This window comes from Colius striatus, chromosome 6, assembly GCF_028858725.1.
Source record: "Colius striatus isolate bColStr4 chromosome 6, bColStr4.1.hap1, whole genome shotgun sequence".
Classification (NCBI taxonomy): domain Eukaryota; kingdom Metazoa; phylum Chordata; class Aves; order Coliiformes; family Coliidae; genus Colius; species Colius striatus.
In genome coordinates this window covers 23,932,248-23,947,436 of record NC_084764.1, presented here as the reverse complement: position 1 = coordinate 23,947,436, position 15,189 = coordinate 23,932,248, and the positions used below count along the sequence as shown (strand labels likewise).

Below are 15,189 nucleotides of genomic sequence, written 5' to 3'. Positions count from 1 at the left end.
TAAGACAAAAAAAATTGCTTTTGGATAGCAAGTACCCAAGTAAAATTATAGAACATTTGGAGTTGGACACAAACCCGCAGCAGTCCTGGAGTGCTGTCCTTTGATGGCTATAAAGGGAGGAGATGAAGGGATTTATCCAAAAGTCATGAGTTTCCCTGCTTTCGACAAACACAGAGCGAGTGTTAATCCTTTACTTAATCTTGTGCTGCAAGTCAGTCCATGCTTTTCTTCAGCCTTTTCTATACCTTTTCTGACTTCAGATATCCCATGAAAAAGTAATCATTCGTCCTCAAAGGCAACATTTACCTCATCTTCCCAGTGCCTCTTTCTTCAGAAATTAATGCCTTGTCACGCCACCCACATACGCTAGGAGAGCAGCCTCTCCTCCCAGCTCCCTGCCTCTGCAATGTTCATTTGTCTTTAGCTAGAGTCAAGGATGTTATTGTCATAGTTGCAGGTGATACTGCACATCTGCACGTCATCACTTGTGTCTTCCTGTTAAAGCTTTTACCTCTCTGTATCGGAACTTCACAGTGTATCCTCTTATATAGTTGAAGCTTTGGGCTAGAATTCGGTCTATTTTGGCCCTATTGATTGCGCTGTTCTGTTTTGGAAACTTTGTTCCTGTTGAGATTGTTAAAAGTGACAAATATTGAAATCATGTACAGAAAACAGCCTTGTCTAGAACAACATAAACCCAAAACATTTAAAAGAAAGTCTATCTATCCATCTTATTAATAATATTACTATTCTATGTTCATAGAATGTTCATTGATAATCTTTTGCAATTTACTTTGGAGAGATGTATCTCTTGTCTTTCCTGGTTATTTGCTTGTTTTGCATCTACCTATTAAGTCCACATATTCATGCAGTTAATATCCCAATGGTCAAGTTATCTGCAATATTTATAAGCTGTTTCAAGGGCGGCACAAATGCATTCTGATTTATTGCAAAAAATCATTACTAATTAATTCATTCTAAATGCTATTTTATAGGTGGTATTGAGGTTATTTTCTGCAAAAATTTCAATCTGTAATTAAAAATGCATGGTTTTAGTCACAGGACAAGTGTCCAGTGCAGCTAAGAGTTTACTTCACACTGAAGTAATGGTGAAGAGCTCTTGCTGGCATTCCTTTGAGGTGAGCAATAAATAGACCCAAACCAAAAAGGTGCCCCGCCCCCCCCCAAATTTCTCATTGCTGTGCTATGATGAATGTCCTTCAAGCTTAACTAAAAACTAGGAAAAGTTTGATTTTTTTAATCTGTAGCTGATAATTACTCTAAAGGTCAGAAATTGGTTGTCCATCAAAAATACATGTCCATTGGGAACAAAATGGCCCATATCTAAGCATTAGATCCTCTTTTTCCTGTTTATTTTTGAGAAAGAACATTTGAGATCTGTGACTTCTGCAGAACTCATGAACTCAAGGTCACCGAAGTTCGATACATTTCTGTTAATATTAGCCATTTTTAATATACATAGATTAAATCCTAAACAATACCTGCTTAATATACTTTGTTTTGCATATTTTCCTTTGTATATTTAGTAACCATGCAACAGTCACATACAGATCATGGTATTCTTTGAGCTATAAGATACCCATTTTGAACTTTTATTCTGTATTATGCAGTCTTAAAATAACTCTGAGAACAGTTTGGCTTATGTGATCAGTCATGGAATGAATGAATATATATTTTATGTATATATATATGCAGACACTTTTTTTCTTGCCTAGAGTTTGAAACCAAGTACTGATCCCTCTTTCTTCAAAAGGAGTGGAAAATATTGTGTAATATTTTCCAAACTGAAGCTGGATCTACTCAGAATGCTTAATTTTTAAGCTTTCCAGTAAATGGGGAAAAAAAACCCCAAAATGTTTATTGTTTAATCAGTAGGACACAGATCTTCTAATTTTTATGTATGGTTTCATATTCTTTTATGTGCCTTCTCGTAAGCTGCATTTTCAATGTCAAGCAAGAAATTCTCACTTCTTGTGAGAATCTTGTGTTTTCATGCTCCAATGAACTTGTATTATTTCTGATTTTTCCCATGGACACAATGATTGTATATCTCATGTATCTGCAGTTTGAAGTGCTTAACAGAGTCAAAATTGTCCTTGTATACCAAACTTTCTATGTCAAAATCAGTTCATTTTCAAATACAAGTATTAAGAGAATAGAGAAGAAGCTTCCATTAGCAAAATCCATTAGTAGGAAATGGAGTTTGAAAGTCATTAGCTACTGTCACCTTTTCAAATGTTTTAGTAGTAGTAACTATTTTTTTTAATCCATCAGTTTGACTGGAAATCATAGCAGGTTCTAGTAACTTATGCCTGCTTATCTTCCTTTTAGCTGATTAGAAACCTCTCATCTTTTTGTAGTGAGAAACATCTTCAGCCTATATTCAAATGATAATGTGCCTCCATAGAATCATAGAATGATAGGGGTTGGAAGGGACCTTTAGAGATCATCTAGTCCAACCCCCCTGCAGAAGCAGGTTCACCTCGATCAGGTCGCATAGGAACATGTCCAGGCAGGTCTTGAAGACCTCCAAGGAAGGAGACTCCACAACCCCTCTGGGCAGCCTGTGCCACGGCTCCGTCACTCTCAGAGTAAAATAGGGTTTTTTTATATTTTAGTGGAACTTGTTGCAGTCCAAATTTGCATGTTATTAAAAAATACTCCCTGATCTGCATGATATAACAATATATCATACAATATACCCTGCTCTATATGATTTATGTTTTTTTGTTTAGTAGCTGAGTAATTATCTGTTTCGGAGCTTTACCTTTTTCTGTTAAAAAATGTTGATTCTAAATATTTTCAAAATTATAGGTGGTCCCAAAAATGTGTCTTCATACTGACTGTATTAAAAGAGATGCTATCTAAGTAGGCCTAGGTTTGAACCAAACTCATTACTCCCTTTCCTCCACAACCAAAAGCCCATGTGAGTAATCTTTTGGAGACAAAACTCAGATTATCACAGTTCAGTTTTTGCAAATGTGAATGCTCTATTTTAATTGTACATTTAGACTTTGAGCCCATTAATTAAAGCTGCTGAGTGCTTTTAATTTGTCTTGTCTTTTTTCACTGCATATACTGTGTAGTATGACCCTTCTTTGGAAGAAGATGTTGCCTGTAAGAGCTGATTAATTGTATTTGGAACACTCTTCTAAGATATTTGTCTCAAGAGGATATATATTTATGGAATCAGGATTAAAGGAATGTTTGTGTTTGTAGAGTGTGTTCTAATATAAATATAGTTTAGTTACTTTCAAACATATTAGCTTTGGAACTAGAATCCTAATAAAACAATCCATGCAAAATTCTTAGCTTTTACATATAGACAGTTCCTCGAGTAAATTCATTTAGGAGGCAGCTAGTGGAATCCAGGTGATACACTGCAAACTGCAGTTATTTGGATAAAATCCACTTGACTATCAGTTTTTACACTAACCTCTGCAAACAAAGAAATCACCCTCAGCACAGAAGTTCCTGAATGTCATGGAATGCTGGAAGGATATACCAGCTACATTTCATCAATGATTGCTCTGATTTTCCATAGGTGTGCGTTATTGGCCACTATTAAAGTCAGGATACTGGCCTTTATGTAGCTTTAATCCTGTCTTCTGAAGAATACTATTGTAATAATATTTTGAGTTACTTGGACTTTATTAATGCATTAATTCTGCACCATGAAACTCTTAAGAATCTATGATCTAATGGCAAGTGACAATGCATTACAGAGAAGGAGAAAAATTCAGACAGATCAAGACCTAATGCTCAAACAAGACAGGAGTCTTTTCCCATCTGAAAACAAAATAAGGTAAATGTTAGAACACTCTCCATACTTAGGATATAATAAGTTATGTGAAAAAAAATCCGAGAAGAAATATGGTTATTCAAAATTTAATTTCTTAAGGCACCTCCTAAATAGAAGCTGTGGTACATCATTGCAATTGCATAGCTGGCATGTATACAGAGAACAAAAAAAAAAAAAGATCAGTAACAGAGCAGACAAAACCAGAACTAAACCTCACTTCCAAACTCACCAATAGTAATTATAACATTTTATATCAAAGATGTTATATTGTTCCATGGCCATGTGTTTATAAAAACCATGTATATTCCTTGTATGTATTGCTTATACCGTTTCCTGTCTTAAATTTTTCTCTTCTGTCACATCTTTCTTCACTCAGATCTGTGTATATTATAAAGCTTGTATGCAGACTTTTATGCAGATGCAGTACAATATAACAAATGTTTAAGCACTTCCTCTGTCCTTGTCTATAGGACTACTTTAAGTACTTACCTCTGTTACTCATGTTCATAGAAGTACTATACATTTGAGTCCTTCAACTGTAAACTCTGAAACAGGTTTTATGTGTATTAACATATTAACATAAGAAGACCTATTAACACAACTATATCTGGGAACAAGCCCTAAATAAACACACAAAAAATAGTAATAGCTTAAATTTTCTTCTGTGTTGCATCAATACAGAATATGGTCTCAAGTCTGTATTAATATGGAATTTTGGAAGTAGGACACACTAAGATATACCAGCCTCTGTAGCCTATTTGTATTTTAAAAACATAAAATGAGATGATAGATGTGTAAGACATTTTCAGCCCTTATCTTCTTGTAGTTTGTTAATGAAAATCAAAATTATGACATTAACATCTCTCTCAAATCAACTAACTGATCCTACAGCATTATGAGTCATCTGTTTAACACCAAGCTGCTTTTTAAAGATATTTTAATGGTGATAAAAGGTATGAGGGTGATCAGCCTACAGGTCTTACTCTGTTTACCTATGGAACATAGGAAAAAACAGAAAAAAGTTCCAGATTAATTCCATGAGCTAGAAAGTTGAACTGTGTGTTTTTCTAATATCTTGAGCTTTCTGCTGAAACTGCACATAAAGGCAGTGGTTAGAGGTACTCACTCTGTGTGCTCTAACTGTATGCAGTAATGTATTGTATAAACCACTGAATAGCTGAGAGTGACAGCATTTAGTCATCCAATACCTGATCTAGTCTGTAACCAGAAACTTACATGAGAAGCTCTTTCTATGACCTGTGTTAGGACCCAAGCCTAGCAGAGCTCCTAAATTTCTCCTTTGCACTTGATGCACAGCCGTGGTGCTGCTGCCACCAATGGTGATGCTCTGAGGATACCATGATTGTATGACTGCATCAGAACCATCCACATGCTGTCAGGCTGTCCGTGACAGTTTGATAAGGGCTTGTATCTTTTCCCTCAATTGAAAAGTGTAAGAGTATTTGGGGATTTCCTGTCTTTCTTTGAGATAATTGGCACCATTGCAGCCTATGGCTGTAGGGTAACTCTCTGTTTTGTCAAAGATTATTCTGTTGGATAAGGATGGTTGCTCAGTGAGATTACATCATATGCTGATTTTGAATGACTGGTATGGGTTCAGAAATAGAGAGGGCAACTGGAGGCATTGTTGGTATTCTGGAGCACCAACATACCATTTCCAGAGCCTTTCTTCCCATGGTCAGTGTGATTGCAATTTGTCTGTAAAACTAATTCATTCTCAATTCCTATTGATAACTGGACAATCAGCTCATTTGCTTGACTGAACTGCCATATCATCCATGTCTTCCATCCCCCATGTTACCGTCAAGCTGAGGTCCTCAAAGATTCTCATATTCGTCTCTATATAGACAGGGGAAGAAGCACTATGCATGACATATAAGGTCTTCATTTAGGTCCCATCACAGGGTGCTTTGGCTGTTCAGGACTATAACTGACTAATTCTGCAACTTCTTGGTCACAAGTTCAAGGATGGTGAACATTTTCATTGGTGATTTATGGGCTCTGTGATGCAGTCTAGCAAATAAGTATGTAACATCTGGGGTTTCTAGAGCTTGGGCATCTTCACTAGGTACAAAGCAGCACTTTATTCTCAATAGGAATTGTAGTAATTGTCAGCCTTAGAGTATATGTCTGTTTATTGATATTGCTGTTTAGCTCTATTCCTTTTCATCATGCTGCTCGATTCAGTGCTGGTCAGTCAGGCTCTTCTATCTTACAGGTAGAGTTAAGATATGTCTGCAGGTGCCTGGCTGGCACTAAATAGACCATCAAGGGTAATTTCCAGATCATCATGGCAACTATAGCTGCTACATAACACCATAGTAGTCAGGTATGCAGTAATGAAAACAGTAATGCAGTATAATTTGTCTGAAACTTCATGGAGCCTGTCCAATTAGAATGGGTGCTGCAGAACAAAGCTGTCCAGACATCCTTGATGCAGAATAACATTTAGTATGTGGGTAGTGTAGATGCTCCAAACTAAAATAGCAGTCCAAGAGTGTACCTTTTGTCATCACATAGCACAGTTGATAACAGCACTTCATTTACACTTCTGCAAGTTGCAGTGAGATATTCTTGCTGAGCCTGCCACTCATTCATCTGGTTATCCAAATAGCACTGCCATGAATTCTTTTAGGGAAATCATACTTAGTCCTTTTGAGCTGTTCACAGTATTTCGAACAGCTGAAGGAGTGAAACAATGAAGGTCAGTGTCTCTCCATCAGAGGTATTTGTGGAAGTAAAGATGTTTGTGCTTGGTAGTGTTTGGAGAGGTATAATTCACCAGAGGTTCCCCAAACACAGCCTGTTGAGACACCCACATTTCAAGGACACTATTTCTACTGAAATATATGGGCTGCAAGTGACCATATATGAGGTGAATTGTTTGTTGAGGAACAATGGATGCAGTGACTTAACATCTGCTGGTAGACAAGTAAACCAAAAAGAAATAGCATAAACTTGGAGCTAGCCTGGATGACCTGACAGCAGGAGCATGGCACATTTTTTGGGGAGTGTGGTGATATTTTTATAGTGTGAAGGGAATAGAACATCATTCACCTGCTTGCTTTCAGATGAAATTCCTTGGAAAGAATGGGCACTCTGTCAGCTCTGTGACCATGCATGATGTGACTGGGTGTAACCTAGGTAGCAACATACTTTCTTATCCAAGTAAGCACCTGTGGCTGCTGCCCTACAAACAAAGCAGTACAAGTCACTGTACTTTGTCCTGTGGATTTCCACTTTCATTCTCCATGAGCAAGACAGTGAAGAAAAATTTTCCTCACTTCAGGAGTTTTTATCCAGCCAATACTAATTGGTTCCAGCATGCAATACTCTGCTACGTGGCTGATGTTGCTCTGAGAGGCTAACATTAGTAGCCTGCAGGCAAGGTCCTCCTGCATCCTTGGGCTGTCTCAGTGCCAGAAGAGGCCAAAACAGTAGCTCTGTCCAGCCCAGAGAATAGTGGAGCAATTCTAAAGATCTTCTGTAGATTGGGTAACTGTATTTAAATACCACCATCATGGTTTATTTAAATTTCTTGAAGTTGAATAAGCTTTTTTGTCATCTTATATAAAAACAACCTCTTGTAGGTAATTTTCTGTCTCTTCTTAATGCAGCTGTTGAGTATTCCTGTCAGCAAAGGGAAAGGCATAAAAGTGATGATTTTAACTCTTGATGAAGGTCCTTGTCTCCTCTTATGTAATGTATCTCGCCAAAGGTCCCCGTAAATGAGGTGGCTGTTCTAAAGCTTGTTGGTCATATATTTTTGTAAGATGATGGGGCAAGGTATGTAGGTATAAAGATAGGACCCAAGGAGTTGGAAGAATGCTTGAATTCATGAGACCTCATCATTTGCAGGATAAAAAGCCTAAGCTAAGTTCTTCTATAGATTGTACCCACACAAGGGCTCTAGTCTCTGCCCATATTTCTCCACCTGAGAAAAAAAAAAATGTCCCAGAGCAGAAGCTGAGTGTAAAATAATGCAGATGCAGTGCTGGAAGTTCAGGGAGTGTGTGCAAGACTTGCCTCAATAACACGCAGTGCAAACTGAAATTGCTTTCTGTTATTTGTTCTTAATGTACTGGTGGAAACTAAATGTTGTATGGTTTTTGGGGTTTTTTTTGCAAATAAACAAGATTGCATCAAATATACATTGATTCTAATATCAGTTTCTCATCCTGACACAATCTGCAGGGTCCTGAGTATAGGCTACCTGCCTTAAGTAGCAGAGAAAACACTAATGGAAAGTAATTTAAATTTCTATTTGCAGCTCTCATCTAAAGGTGCATAAAACTTCAAAGGCAAATACCCTGTGCTTCAAATGTAAAATTAAATCTTAATTTGCTGGATGAACTGCTGTCTGAAAATAAGACAAAGTGCTTCCTCTTTGGAATGATACACAAAGCACTTTTCTGCTTTGAAGTGATTCATAGCAGATGGAGAAAAGGGATCATTAATTGATTCTTCAAATAAAACATCACAAGTATAACTGAGACGTGGTTGGAAAATCAAATGGAGTAAATTTTCAGAGAAGTTTATGCTTTTCACAGAAGTCTCTTGGCAGAATTTCAAACCAGTTTGATGATTAAACAGCTGGCCATTTTAAACCATGTTCATACTAGGGCAAGGCATAGTACACTAAGGATTTGTTAGATTATAATTAGTTTAGATTACTTTCCATTATGTATGAGTAAAGACAGCCCATGTAATGGCTCAGATTACCCTGCTGTTCCTGTTAGTGCAGCAGCAGCTTTGGGTAAGCTATTTGTATGACAATAACTGAAAAATCCTTCCATGCAGCGTTAAGTAGGGACCCCTGCACTTTTTTGGCTAATGAACCTGTACATTCCACCACCCATTCTTATTATAAAACTTTAAACTGAAAATAGGATAAAAGTGGTATAAACAATGCAAGATTGTATTTTCTAAGTCTTTGAGCTCCTAGCAAGCAAGTCTGCAGATTATACTTTGAAAAGTCACTGAATTAAACCATGTCCTTATTCATGTGTCAGTAGCACCGGAGAAATAGGCCTGTAATCTAGGCCATCAGAAACTGGTATTAATTGCTTTGCAGTTTGCAAATCAATTTGTTTGTTACCCAGCCAGTACTTTTTACAGGCTGTTTATTTTCTGGTGATGCATTTTTAAAACTGCAGAAATACTCTTTGTTTTTAGTTTTATTTCATTACACTTCTGAAAGATATTGCAATCCTTTTGTGTTATTATATATTTTTTTATTTAATATTTTGATTTTTTTCTGGTGTGGTTTATCACAGAGATATGGACATACCCATTGCATTTCAAAGTGTAATCTTTCTGACACTCAAATGACATTTTTCCATTTTCTTGAACAATGAATAATCTACAATGTGGGCCTGGAAGGAATCTATGCTCATATTTAAAAGATCTGTGAAATTTACAGATTCACTTTCTAATTTTGAAAGCTCTAAAATAATACAAAATGTTTTTTTTACTGCACTTCCTTCTTTAAAGATGTTATGCTCTTCATATTTTAAAAACACCTCATGAACTATAGCTCAATCAATACTTTAATGAAAAGATAAATAACTTCGTAAGGCTAGCTGGTGGTTCTGCTTTCAAAAATTACACAGGAAATAGCTAGAAAAACTATGCTTAATCCAAGCCTATCTGTAATATTGTAAAGGGGATTTACGTATCTATCTATCTATCTCTACATGTAGGTATAGATAGAATCATAGCATCATTTCAGCTGGAAGAGACCTTTAAGATCAAGTCCAGCCTTTGTCCCAGCCCTATCAACCACTAGACCATTTCCGTAAGAGCAACATCCAACCGTCTCTTAAACACCTCTAGGGATGGTGACTCCAGCACCTCCCTGGGCAGCCCGTTCCAATGCCTGACAACCCTGTCAGTAAAGAAATTCTTCCTCATAGCCAGACTGAACTTCCCCTGGTGCAAATTGGGGCCATTTCCTCTTGTTCTATTACTTGTTACTAGGGAGAACAGACCAACCCCTACTCTCCTTGCTACAACTTCCTTGGTAGCCCCTCTGTATCCTCTCCAGCACCTCAATGCCCTTCTTGTAGAGAGGGGCCCAAAACTGGACACAGTATTCAAGGTGTGACCTCACCAAAGCCGAACACAGGGGAATGATCACCTCCCTGCTCCTGCTGACAACACTGTTCCTGATCCAGGCCAGGATGCCATTGGCCTTCTTGGCCACCTGGGCACACTGCTGGCTCATGTTCAGCTGCTGTCAACCAATACTCCCAGGTCCCTCTCTGCCTGGTAACTTTCCAGCCACTCCTCCCTACACCTGTAGCGCTGCTGGGGGTTGTTGTGGCCCAAGTGCAGGACCCGGCACTTGGCCTTACTGTAAGTCATGACATTGGCCTTGGGCAAGCAGATCACTAATAAAGATGTTAAACAGGAGTGGCCCCAGCACTGAGCCCTGGGGGACACCACTCATGATGGGCTGCCAACTGGATTTAACTCCATTGACCACGACTCTTTGGACCCAGCCATCTAACCAGTTTTACACCCAGGAAAGTGTGTGCCCATCTAAGCCAAGAACAGCCAGTTTAAGAGAATGCTGTGGGAAGCAGTGTCAAATGCCTTACTAAAGTCAAGGTAGACAACATCCACAGCCTTTCCTTCATCCAACAAGCAGGACACTCTGTCATAGGAGATCAGGTTTGTGAAACAGGACCTGCCCTTCATAAATCCATGCTGACTGGGCCTGATCACCTGGTTGTCCTGCATGTGCAGTATAATAGAATTTAGGATGGTCTGCCCCATCAGCTTCCCAGGCACTGAAGTCAATCTGACAGACCTGTAATTTCCCAGGTCATCCTTCCGTCCTTTCTTATATCTGGGTGTTATACTGGCTGACTTCCAATCAGATGGGACCTCCTCAGTCAGCCAGGACTGCTGATAAATGATGGGCAGTGGCTTGGCAAGCAACCCTGCCAGTTCCCTCAGCACTCTAGGATGTACCCCGTCTGGCCTGATAGATTTGTACACATCAGTATGGAGCAGCAGGTCACTGACCATCTCCTCCTGAATTGTAGGGGGAACATTTTGCTCCTCACCCCTGTCTCTGGGCTTGGGGGGCTGACTTTTCCAAGTGGAAATGCTCCTATTTACTAAAGACTGAGTCAAAGAAGGCATTAGGCACCTTAGCCTCATCTTTCATTACCAAATAGGCTTCTGGATCTAACAGGGGATGGAGGCTCTCCCTGGTCTTTCTTATACTGTTAATGTATTTATGGAAACTTTTCCTATTACTCTTTACCCCTAAAGCCAATTTGACTTCTAGCTGGGCTTTTGACCTTCTAATTATCTCCCTACATAACCTAACAATGTTCTTGTACTCATTGTGAGTGGTCCGCCCCTTCTTCCAGAGGCCATAAACTCTCTTTTTTCGCTGATTTTAAGCCAAATCTCCTTATTCAGCCAGGCTGATCTTTTTTGTCTCCAGCTTGTCTTACAGCACATGCGGATAGCCTGTTCCTGGACCTTTAAGATTTCCTTCTTAAAAAGCATCCAGACTTCCCAGATATATACCCTGAGACACTGAGGTTCAGAGGAGCCTGCATCTTAAAAGTCTGGGAAACCATTTGTGCATTTATTGTGGTTTATGTTTTCAGAAGTTAGGTTATTTTGTCTCAGCTGAAAGCCAGGAAAAGTTCATTTAAGGTTGAAAACTGGGAGAGAATTTAAGGTAAAACTGATTCAGCAAGTATATAAATTTAAAAAGAGCTAGTGAGAAGAGGGAAGGCATTCAAATTCCCATATTGCCAGAGGATGCAGTCGGACAAACCAAGAAACCAAGACCTACAAAAGTCAATCCAGCTTTGAGATAGAGACCTGAACTAAGAGATGAAAAAGACAGAAACAGAGGCACATTGGGAACAAAAGAAAGGAGGAAAAAAGAAAAAGCCTGGGACATGCAAACAATGGAGTGGTGCAAAGAGGCTACTCTGTCCATCACATAAGTCACCTGAAAGACAAAGCAATCTCTTTATTAATACTTGTCTGGCACTGCATTTTTGTTGGTTCATGTTTGGCTGTAGATTATTTGGCAGAGGTGCATGGTATTGTTCACTTTTTCCAAGCATTCCTGTTGAATATTTAACTCTTAACTTGGTGTACAGTAACTACCCTTTTCACTAGATAAGGTTTAAAGATAGAAACTAGTGAATCTTTGAGTGATATGACAGGCAAGGGTATACCTCTTGAGAGTAAGAAGGATATTTAGCAGGATAAAGTAACATTGCTCTCAACGTACCCTTTTCATTAGAGTAAGTTATGGGATTCAGGGAAAATACAGCATGTTCTTTACAATCGGGTTATAAAGATTAGGCTTAGAACCATTCCCATTCCAATCACCTCAGCCAAGATCAGCACCTCATTGCACAATCACTCATACTCAACTAGCATGACAAGAACAGTACCTAGAAGTGGTTAATGACTTAGAGCTTCACATGGCAACAATTGATCACAATTTCTGCATAAAAATGTATTCACCCTGCAAATCTGGCCTTCTTGAAAATTATTGTCTAGGTAACAGAGTATTTTACAAATCACCTGGGCCAAATTAATCAGGTAATGTGTATCTGCTTAACTCTACTGGTGTAACAATACTAAATGAAGATGTTGCCTAACAATTTTACATTATTTATTAAAACCAGACCCAAGATCTGTCTAGAACTTTTACCAAAGCTGGTACTTCCAAGCCAAATCTGTACTTCCTAAGTGCCCCTTTGATGCAAAGAAAAGGGTTTGTTCATGAATTTATATATCTCTGTAATATAATGTAATTTCAATACAATATTGTTTGTGACCAGTGGATTCACTATTCTGAGCTACTGATACAGCATATGGCATACTGCCATCACTGGCTGATCACTCAGATCCTCACATTATTTTTACAGATCATTCTTGTACACTGTTGTCTCTTTCCATCAATCAAGTCTCATCATGCTTGTCAGGATCTGAAAGTGCTGAAAAATCAATAGTAACTACTGTCTTAATGTGTTGGAGAGCAATATATTGTAATATTTATTCATTTAAGTTCAGTATGCAAAACTCAAAATACACATGAAATACATTGAACCTTCATGTAAACTTCTAAAAAGAAAGTTTTTATTGTGCTTCTAATGTGGAACCAAATGTTTAAGAGAAGGTTCTTTAAGAGTGATCTTGACATTTCAGTGCTTCAAAGCTTTACAATATTGATTGTTAATATCATAAATCCGGGAGGCTGATGTGAGCAACATGACTTAGAATGAGATTTCTTTCCAACTAGATGCTTTCAGTATGGAGTTTGTTATTATGTAGCCAGTAAATGACCTTATTTTCAAATGCTGGTTAGCTAGGACTCTATCTATTCTGTTTTAAGGTTCTTTCTACTGAAGACAACCCACATCTTAGAATCATTTCGTGAAGGGACACCACATTGGATGCCTCAGGCCCAACAACCATCTCGTAAGCTCTGTCAGCAGTTTCTCTTAAGGGCTTTTTAACACCCTGCACCCTGTCTTATCTGTATCATGAGAGAGTATGTTGCCATGAGAAAACAGTTTCAGATAATAGTATCTCAGAAGAAAAAGTTGAAAAACCTCTGCTAGGGGACAGATATGGCTAACTGGTTACAACTGTACCAAATCATCTAGTTAGAGTGCTGCTTGAGGGCTCCACGAAACCAGTCTATACGCTTCATTAGATATCTCAATGGGACAAAGTGGAGTAGATACTGAAAGACCTGTGTTGTGTTGATTATTCTCTCTTGATATTCCAAACAGGCCATGGTCATGATGGCTCCAACAATTTTCCAGGAGATTCTAGATATGACTGGAGAATCTAAACCTGACAATGCCCTCTAGCACAGGAAACAGCATACTGCGTAGAAACTATCAATTTCTGAAGAAATCAAATAGCAAAAGCTAGATTTTACTATAAGTGTCTCATAGTTTTTATTGTCTATCCAATAATAGTAACCAATAAAGAAAAACAGCTTCACAGTATATTACCGATAATGTATAACAAATAGAGTGGTCTAAAGTTTTAACTCAGAATGTTATTTGTATTGGATTTTCACGGCAGTTTTATAAAATCACCACAGAGACTTTAGTGATAGCAAATGGTCATAAAGTGAGTTCTATCTCTCATCTGAGTCAGTTGGCTTTTATACGAGGTTAATGTTTAAAGTACTCACTTCCTAACCAGTCATCAACAATCTATATCGCTTTGAAGCTAGGGGCCAGGTTCACAAATAGGAACTACTATTGCAAGTGTGTCTGTAAGGTTCTTTTTTCTACCATTTCGGCACTACGGTTATTCACAGTAACTTGTTAGCTACTTGCTGTCATACAAAGTTAAAAACTTTGTAAACTTTTAGGCCCCTAAATGTTTTCTGATAAAAATCTCATAGGTAGTTCTATTTCTGCTACTGGGCACACGCTTTACAAGGGAAGAATTGAGCTTGCCCAATATCAGACCAAGGCAACACCTATCTGAAGACAGCTTTTTTGCCAAACAAGTTTCTAGAACTCCAGACCACCTTTCAAATCCAAATAAACAAATGTTTTTTAAAGGCATCAATCCTATAGATTATTTAGGTGGTTTCAAAGATGCTCAGAAAAAAAAACCCAACAATCTAATGAACAAACATTAGATGTTTTATTAGGATCACTGTATCGACATCAAAACCTTTTAAATGAATAATTCCAGATTGGTGTTAGAAATTGACTTTGCAGTAAGAATAATGTCTCTTAAAATGACCATTATAGGCCTGGATCAGAGCTCAACTGTATTTCCTAATCCAATCTCTTGTTATCTTTAGAGTATGTATTTGGAATTGTTCATGATTTTGTAATGAAGAGTGTTTTTTGTGCCACATACAGAGCAATAATGTGAAAACAGAAAAGATGAGAAGAGTTAGAAAGTAGTAAATTAGAGTTCAGAAAAAAGTCCAGGTTGGTTTTTTTTTTTTTGGCTGACAATATTGTACAAAGATTTCAGAGTTAAGACAGAAAGCCTACTCTAATTTCTATTTTTTGGGGGAGTTGGACTAGATGATCTCTAAAGGTCCCTTCCAAGCCCTACCATTCTATGATTCTATGTTGGCTGCGCTCTTATTCATAAACATGTACCACTTTAATTTCATTTGCTTCCTTATTGGGAAAAGAGGAAGAGACGGTCCAAAATAGTGGTCCAAAGGAAGTTGCAGTCTAAAACAACACTACAACTACCAGATTACTAGTAATTAAAAAATTTTAGTGCACCCAGGTTAACATTTCACAATTTTGCAAGCTTTGGGAAACATTTTGGACAGACAATCTATGATGAGAGTATAATTT

General features: G+C 37.9%; 1 protein-coding gene across 5 annotated transcripts in view; it reads left to right on the top strand.

Moving 5' to 3' along the window:
- The window catches only part of DGLUCY (D-glutamate cyclase), a 50,311-nt gene that overhangs the window by 7,620 nt on the left and 27,502 nt on the right, over window positions 1-15,189 (top strand). Inside the window, exon 1 of one of the 5 annotated variants that reach the window (XM_010205117.2) lies at window positions 13,267-13,315. The exons of the other annotated variants lie outside the window; for them this stretch is intronic. The gene's annotated coding sequence lies outside the window, so the exon portion shown is untranslated. Of the gene's footprint in view, window positions 1-13,266; window positions 13,316-15,189 lie in introns of those variants that run through there. 5 annotated transcript variants of the gene reach the window in all.